Raw genomic sequence first — 8,360 nt, 5'->3', positions numbered from 1 at the left:
GAAATACATCAGGTCATTCTTTTTCACTTGAGCAACTGGTCTTCAGATGTTTAGTGCACAGTGTCCCATCTATGGGGAAAGAGAAATAACCAGTCATTTAGTGAGTGTCTACTGTGTGCCATGCGTAGCACTAGGTACTTGAAGCATATTATCTCTTTTTATGTCAGCAAGTCTCACTGGAGTTGAACAAATTTTAGTTCCAAGTCACCTGGCAAGTGCAGTGGTACAATTTTAGCTCACTGCAGCCTCCAACTCCTGGCATCAAACAATCCTCCCACCTCGGCCTCCCAACGTGCTAGAATTACAGATGTGAACTACTGCCCAGCCTTATTTTATACTTTGAATAGGACACACCAAGGTCAGATTTCATCAGCCAAAGCATCTCTGCCACAGACTAAGCACTAAAATAGGACATAGTCATGATGAACTCCAACCCTACACATACTTTGAAGAGTATTATAAGTAATAACAACTTTGAAGAGTATTATAAGTAATAACAAACTCCTGAAAACATAAAATGGGGATTGAAAACTTGTAGGGGAAAGAAAGGGAGGTGGGAAAATAGAGAGTTCGAGGTGCTGGTGAAGTTATAAATCAGACTCCTGGACTTCTGATAGTGTTGGTATGTGGAAATATGAGAATTAAACTCTTTGTATCCAATTTCCTACTTAACCATATGTTTGTCAAGTAGGGTCTTCAAATATTAACATGTCCATATCTAAACTGTATTCCTACCTCCAATCCCCAAACTTTTTTTTCCCATCTTAGTAAATGTTATTATTCTGTGTTACTCAAGTAAAAAACTTACAAGTCTACACTTTAAACAAAAATTAACTCAAAATGGATAACAGATTTAAATATAAAATGCAAAACTGTAGAGCTTTGAGAGGAAAACATAAGAGAAAACCCACATGACCTTAGGCTTGGTGATGAGTTTTTACATACACCAAAAGCATGAAAGAAAAACTTGATGTTAGACTTTTAAATTTAAAAAGTCTGTTCTGCAGAAGACACTTAGAAGACACTTAGGAGAATAATAAAACAACAGACTGAGAGGAAATATTTTAAAAATACATATCTCATAAAGGACATCTATCCAAAATATACAAATGACTCTCATATCCAAAATATACAAAAAAGAGACAAAATTGAACAATAAGGAAACAACTGAATTTAAAAAGAGGCAAAATATTTTAACAAAGACATCAAGAAGATAGGCATATGATAGATAAGCAGATTTTTAAATGCTCACTATCACTTTTCTGTAGGAAACCCAAATTAAAACAATGAGATACCACTACACACCTCAAAGAATAACTATGATTGAAAAAATTGACAATACAGTAGTTTCTCCTTATCCACGGTTTCACTTTTCACTGTTTCAGAGATCAGAAAATATTAAAGGTAAAAATTCTCGAAATAAACTATTTATAAGTTTTAAATTGCATCCCATTCTGAGTAGCATGATAAAATTTCGCACCTGCCCTCCTGTGACCTTAATCATCCTTTTGTCCACTGTATCCACACTGGATACACCATCTGCCTGTTAGTCACTTAGTTGCCATCTTGATTTTCAGATTGACTGTCACAGTATCACAGTGCTTATGTGATCAAGTAACCTTATTTGACTCAATAATGGCCCCAAGGCACAAAAGTAGTGATACTGGCAATTCAGATACGCCAAAGAGAAGCCATAATGTGCTTTGTTGAAATGAAAGCATTAAGTACTTGGCTTAATAAGAAAGGAAAAATATTGTGTGCTGAATTTGCTAAGATCTACAGTACAATAAGATATTTTGAGAGACAGCAGTCACATAACTTCAATTATAGTATATTGATATAATTGTTTTAGTATTACTGTTATAATCTCTTACTGTGCCAAATTTATAAATTAAACTTTATCATAGGTATGTATGTATAGGAAAAAGCATAAAAAGGGTTCAATACTATCTGAGGCTGCAGGCATCCACTGGGGGCCTTGGAACATATCCCCCAAGACTTTAATGGGGGACTGTGGTACCCATTGCTGATGAAGAGGCAGAGTGACAGAATTCTTATTCATTGTTGATTAAAATGCTTACATGTTTTAAAAGAAAACTCAAATGTATTTCTCTTATACAGACTGTTTTTAAGATTCTTATATATTACTATAGCAACTCATTTTGGAAATCAAAATTTATATACTATGTACTCTGAGTCTAAACAATACTACAAAATAAAATTGAACTCCACAAGCATACATTCCAAAATATTTATTTTTCTAAATATTCCTGTAAGAAACTATGATGTTTAAGACAACCTTTTGATTTTTCATATTTATGCTCTTACAGTTCATGACAAACAGGCATCACATTTTATTGAGAAATATTCAGTTGCCTTTCTGTCTTCTCACTTATACAAGTGAATTTTATATAGGTGATTTTTTCCTCTAAAAAACGAATTTATTTAAACTTTAGTTTCCTTATTTATCTTTCAGCTATTCTTTTTTTTCTATAATTTTACTACAAAATTGTCAGTAAAGAATATTTTAATGGTAGATTGGTAGTACACTGCTTAACTACTAACAGCAAACCGCAACCACCCCAGATACATCAGACACATGGTACATTTCTTCATGATTCAATCTGCTGAACTATGCAACCATCATAGTATTGTTTGTTTTATTGTAAAAATAAAATAAAATAAAATAATAAAAATTAAACCATTTGTGAAAAGTAAAAACATTATCTCTAACTTAACAACTTCCTTTTTCCCCAGATATAATCTTGGCCTTGTCCATATGCATTTATATTTCAAATAGTTGAAAGCATAAAAGTTATTGCATAAATGTTTCATTCCTATTCATATTCCTGATTTGTTTCAGCCAGTATCTGGATACAGTCATGTATTGCTTATCAATGAGGACGTATTCTGGAAATGCGTTGTTAGGTGATTTCATCATTGGGTGAACAACATCGTGTACTTACACAAACCTAGATAGTATAGCCTACTACACACCTAGACTATACGGTATAGCTTATTGCTCCTAGGCTACAAACCTGTACAGCATGTTACTGTCCTGAATACCATCGGCAAAATTGTAACATAGAGTAGTATCTGTGTAACAAAACATATCTAAACACAGAAAAGGTTCAGTAAAAATACAGTATTATAATCTCGTGAACCTGCTGTGGTAAACATGGTCTGTTATTGGCTGAAACATCCTTATGTTACATGTAACTGAAATTTTCATTTCAATAAAACAACACACATCCCAGCACTTCCCTGATTTTGGAAAGGAACATGAAGACTGTTAGAGGCAGCACCCCTGGAGATTCACTGAGGGATGAGAAAATTTGAATGACTGGGAAAGGAGGGCACTGTCTTGTAGGAAGTAGGCAGCATTGTTGAAAAATTAGGCCTCTTAAAAATATTCTTTCATTCATTTATTTCATTTTTATATTTTAATAGCATTCCAAAAAGCATTCCTGAAATACTTTTAAATGTCTCATTTTTAGTGGAATGAATACTGTTACAGTTCTAATTTATTTTAGAATAATTGCTAATATATCATTTGCTCAATTATCAAAAAAGCTCTTAGAAGAGAACTGGAAAAAATATGAGATAATGAATAAAAACTAAAAATTGTGAGTGAAAATTTTTCTTAATATGATTTCGAATCCTTCTGCCTCTTCACAATTTCAATGTTAAATAGAGTGTACTGACTCTTCCTTAATTTTCAAAAGTACACATGATACAAAAATAGTTTTTCTAAGAATTCAGATTTAATGGTTCCTTGAATGGAGCAAACCTATCTCCACAGATATGTCTACAAAAAAAGTGTATCTGTATTAGCTCTCAACTTTCTGTTGAAATTTTATTTTATTGAAAATAGTGCATTCTTAATGAATGCTGGCTTTAATTATCTATGGCATTTAAATTTATTCTGCCGGTCAATAAACAATTTCATTGAACATCTATTATATGACTGGTATGATATCAGATATTGGAATATTTAAAAAAAAGAATGAAACATGGTCATTGCTTTCATGAAACCCATTCTCCATTGAGCAGACAGTTATTTTAGGAGGGAAGTTACTTTAAGTGCAGAGATCTGAATATTGTGCCAAAGGAACCTGAAAGACATGAGCTCCCTTCTTATTGCTACTGGGATAGTTAGAAAATGCTAACTTGCATAGGTGATATCTGAGCAGTCTTAAAAGATAAGAACTAGTCTGATACACAAGGAAGAAGGAATTTTTCTCCTTCTCCCTCATTTTTCATATCCAATCTATCAGGAAGTCTCCTTGATTTTTACCTCCTACACGTTTTTGGAATCTTCCACTTCTCACCGTCTCCAATCTGACCACTGTCATTCAGGTTACCGTTATCTCTCTACCAGACCAATGCAACAGCACACTACTGTTTCTCAGTGCATTAATTCATTCATCCCTCTCTAAACTATTCTCTAGAATACAGTCAAATCCAATTATGTAATGTGTACCCGTCTGTACTTAATCCCCTTTGAGGGCATCCACTGATGTTAGGATTAATATCGGTATTTTTAACCTGGATACCTATACTCTGTATCTATGCCTGTCCTGTGCCTACAAGTTCAACTTCATTACCCGCCACCTTCCCCACTTTATCTCTGTGTTCCATCCACACAAGTTTTCCCTCTGTTCCCTTTTTCAGGAATGTCCATTCCTCCATTTCTTACCTAGTTAATTTCCATTTATTTCTCCTATTTTAATCCTTTCTGACTACCATCTCCTCCTCCCAGGATTGATCAAAAACTTTTTACAGACTTTCTTATGGTGTCATATTATTTTCTTTCAAAGTACTTATCTCTGTTTTAAATTTTGCATTCATTACAGTGATTGTTCAATATCTTCCTCCTCCACCTTCTATGTCATAAATTCATTTCGAGGAATAATAACTGCATAGTGTCATTCAATATTATTTGTGTTGAATCAACCAATGAATAAATGAGGAAAATAACATGCTTACTTTGGGGAGAAGGAAGCATGAACAATTTCAGACTCTCAAAAGAGCCTAAGTCTGGGATATAATAGACATTCAATGCAAGTGGAGTATAGGGTTCTACTGGAAAGTCAGTCCAGAATAACAAAAGACAGGACTAAAGGAATAGCTTGAAAACATGCTATTAAAAGGCTTAGTGTTCCAGAATCAGTTCATATCTTATTTAATGGAGATGAACAGAGGTTTAACTCAGGGAAGCAATCAACTCTGTCTTGGGTTTTGGCATTTTAATTCTGGTGATACAATAAAGGATGAACTGGAGTGGGCAGAAATTACTGGAATGGAGATCATTTAGAAGATTATTGCAAGAGATGATATGGACAACAGAACAGAAGTAAAGGTGGAAAAAGGAATCCTGTATTTATAGATACCTCTAAGGTAAAATTGTCATCACCTGACAGTACGTTGATTGTTGGGTGTGAGAGAGGGAAGGCTTCTAGATAGGGGAACTAGATATATACCCTCTCCAGCAGCCAAGATAGATATCTGTGTGGTGAGAGATATCTCTCTCATTCTGACATGCCAAGTTGACGGTTCATGTAGTGTATCTAATGCACTTATTCAATAGCAATATTTGGACATACGGAGCTGGAGGTGATAGGTATAAATCTTCAGAATGCAAGGTGGTAGTTGAAAAGAAAGTGGATTAATTTAATCAAGGAAACCGCCTAGAATTACATGAGCAAATTAAAAGAAATAGAGAAGAATTTGATGAAATAACAGCTTGAAAGTTTTTAATGCCGAATGAGGTCCAGGAAAAATCCTGGTCTAGAAAGAAAGAAGTCTACAGGCAGTGCTCTACTGTGTCAGAGGCTGATGAGAAAGCAAACATATATAACACTGAGAATGGACTTTGGATTTGCAATTAAGAAGATATTAGTGCTTTCAGCAAAAACAATTTCAGAACAGAAAGTATTGATGTGGGTTATTATGCACTGAAGGATGAAGTTAAGATAGTAGAGACAGTCATGTAGTTTGCTCTTTCAAAATGTCAGTGAAGAGGGAGAGAGACTACGGTAATGACTTAAGGAAAGAGCAGATCAATAAAATATTTTATTTGTTTGTTATTTTTAAAACATCATCATCATGCACAAATATGTCATGCCTAAAAGGAAGGGGTGACTAGTAATATCAGATTAAAGGAAAACAAGCAAAAATTGTGGAATATTCTTAGTGCTTCTCTTTGATAAGATTTTTATGACCTGGCATGGAAAGTGACACCAGAACTCATTAATTTATTTAGTCACATATATATAATGTATTTTACACATATATATACATTATAAAAGCATATCCATCTCCTTAAGAACCTTACAATCTCATTAAAGAAAGAATATGAAGTAATAGGGAATAATACAAACTTGATTCATTAATTTAGCAAATAATAGCAATTCCTATCAGTCAAACATTTTGGAAGATGCAAAGACTATAGAAAAGAGCATGCCCTATATGTTTCTGACATTTGTGAAGCTTACATTGACCATTGAAAATGAAAGAAACAGTAGATTTTGGGATTCTTACAAAGGTGCTTTCTTGCATAGACAGTTGAGTTGTTCAATTTGGTGTTCCTAGGGTGAAGAAAAGGTGATCGCTGGAGAGTTCTATTTAGCCACCTGAATAAACCTCTATTATATTGATTTCAACACTCCAGGAGATGGGAGGAAGAATTCAATAAGAAAACCTTAAGATCAAGTAAATTAAAACACTGTCTCATCTCTTGATAGAAAAATGTCTATTATAGGAAATCAAGCTGCCATCTTAATGTCAGTGATAGAATGACAGGATGAAAAATAAAACTAAACACTTTGTTATCATTTGACACCTGTACTCTAGGTTAATGAGGCAAAAATTTTGATATGCATATACAATTTTTTAATTTGTTCTAATGTGGGATATCATCATTTGTGATAGCCTGATATTTATATCTTAATTTTAAAATATGTTCTCACTTGTTCTTCTCCAGCCCTGTCATGAGTAGACTATTTTGTCTCCTAAAACACATAAGCCTCTGATCCTAGAGGTGATGTAGATTACCTTCTTACTCCATATCAACACTTGTAGACCACTGTTTATTTTGCTTTTCTAAAAAATACCAGCTGTCAAATATCTGGTTGAATCATTCTTCCTATTTCATGTCTTAATTATGCACACTTCCAAATCCTTTCACACTCTGACTTTAAAGTTATGAATATAAGTCAAAACAACTCTGGCAAACATGCTCATTTCCTTATTTCATTTATTTTCCCATGATGCCAGATGATTATTCATACCTTCTTTCTGCTCAAACCTCCAACATACCTTCCTTTCTCCTTTCTCTCAGGTACTTAACATCTTTTCTCTTATTTGTAAACCAAAAGTAAAATTCTAAGCCCTCCAACCAACTGACGGATGCTCCCCTCAGTCAAGGGCATTCCAAAATTAACCAAAAAACTAGTTCAGGTCATGATGGAAGCAGGGGTAGGATATGCGTCATTATATCCTCCTTTCTTTGGAATTCAGGCACAGCTGATCAGCATAAACATTAAAACAGAGATATTAAGACTGAAGAAAACAGACTTTCTGTAGCAATAAGATACCAAATTCCAGGCTGACTCTAGTAGAACATTGCATGACAGATAGAAAACTCTGAAAGACATTGAAGCATTTTACCCTAAAATATATTTCTTTGACATATTTTGAAATGGCTCTGCAAAACTGTATTTTATGGAGAAAAAGATTTATATTATATAGAGAATACCCATTCCTTTCCAGGTCTTTTCCCTGGTCCAGGAGAGAATTAACTAAGAGCCTGGCACCTCTTTTGGTCTGATAAGGGCTCTGAAGCCTGTTACCTGGAGGCTTCATCTGTATGGTAAAACCATGGTCTCTGCAAGCCCTTTTCTTAACCCCAAAATTCCTTTCTACTGATTCCAGTTCTTTAGATGATAACTCTTTCAACCAATTGCCAATCAGAAAATCTTTGACTCCACCTATGATCTGGAAGCCCCTGTTTCCAGTTGTGCCCCATCACCAGACCAAACTAATGTACATCTTACATGTATTAACTGATATCCTATGTCTCCCTAAAATGTATGAAAGCAATCTGGAACCCAACCACATTGGGCACATGTTTACAGATCTCCTGGGACTGTGTCACTGGCCATTGGTCACTCATATTTGGCTCAGAATAAATCTCTTCAAATATTTTACAGAGTTTGACTCTTTTCATCAACATATTTCATAGAGAAAAGAGAAGCAATCCAAACAGAACTTCCATGAACTTCTATTATCTTTTCTACTTACTCACTCCCATTGTACTCATTTGTATTCTATTTTTCTCTCCAATTGTAAAGGTAACT

At 34.3% G+C, this 8,360-nt stretch overlaps 1 non-coding gene across 1 annotated transcript; it reads right to left on the bottom strand.

Annotated features, from left to right (window-relative positions):
• Positions 1-2,584: 2,584 nt before the first annotated feature.
• On the bottom strand, positions 2,585-2,652 carry LOC119624068 (small nucleolar RNA SNORD77). Its single transcript, XR_005240157.1, has one exon. It is a non-coding gene; the product is annotated as a small nucleolar RNA SNORD77 (small nucleolar RNA).
• Positions 2,653-8,360: the final 5,708 nt, after the last annotated feature.

This window comes from Chlorocebus sabaeus, chromosome 7 (genome assembly GCF_047675955.1).
Source record: "Chlorocebus sabaeus isolate Y175 chromosome 7, mChlSab1.0.hap1, whole genome shotgun sequence".
In the NCBI taxonomy this organism is placed as follows: Eukaryota; Metazoa; Chordata; class Mammalia; order Primates; family Cercopithecidae; genus Chlorocebus; species Chlorocebus sabaeus.
Note: the sequence above shows the minus strand (reverse complement) of the source record. Positions and strands in the feature narration are given on the sequence as shown.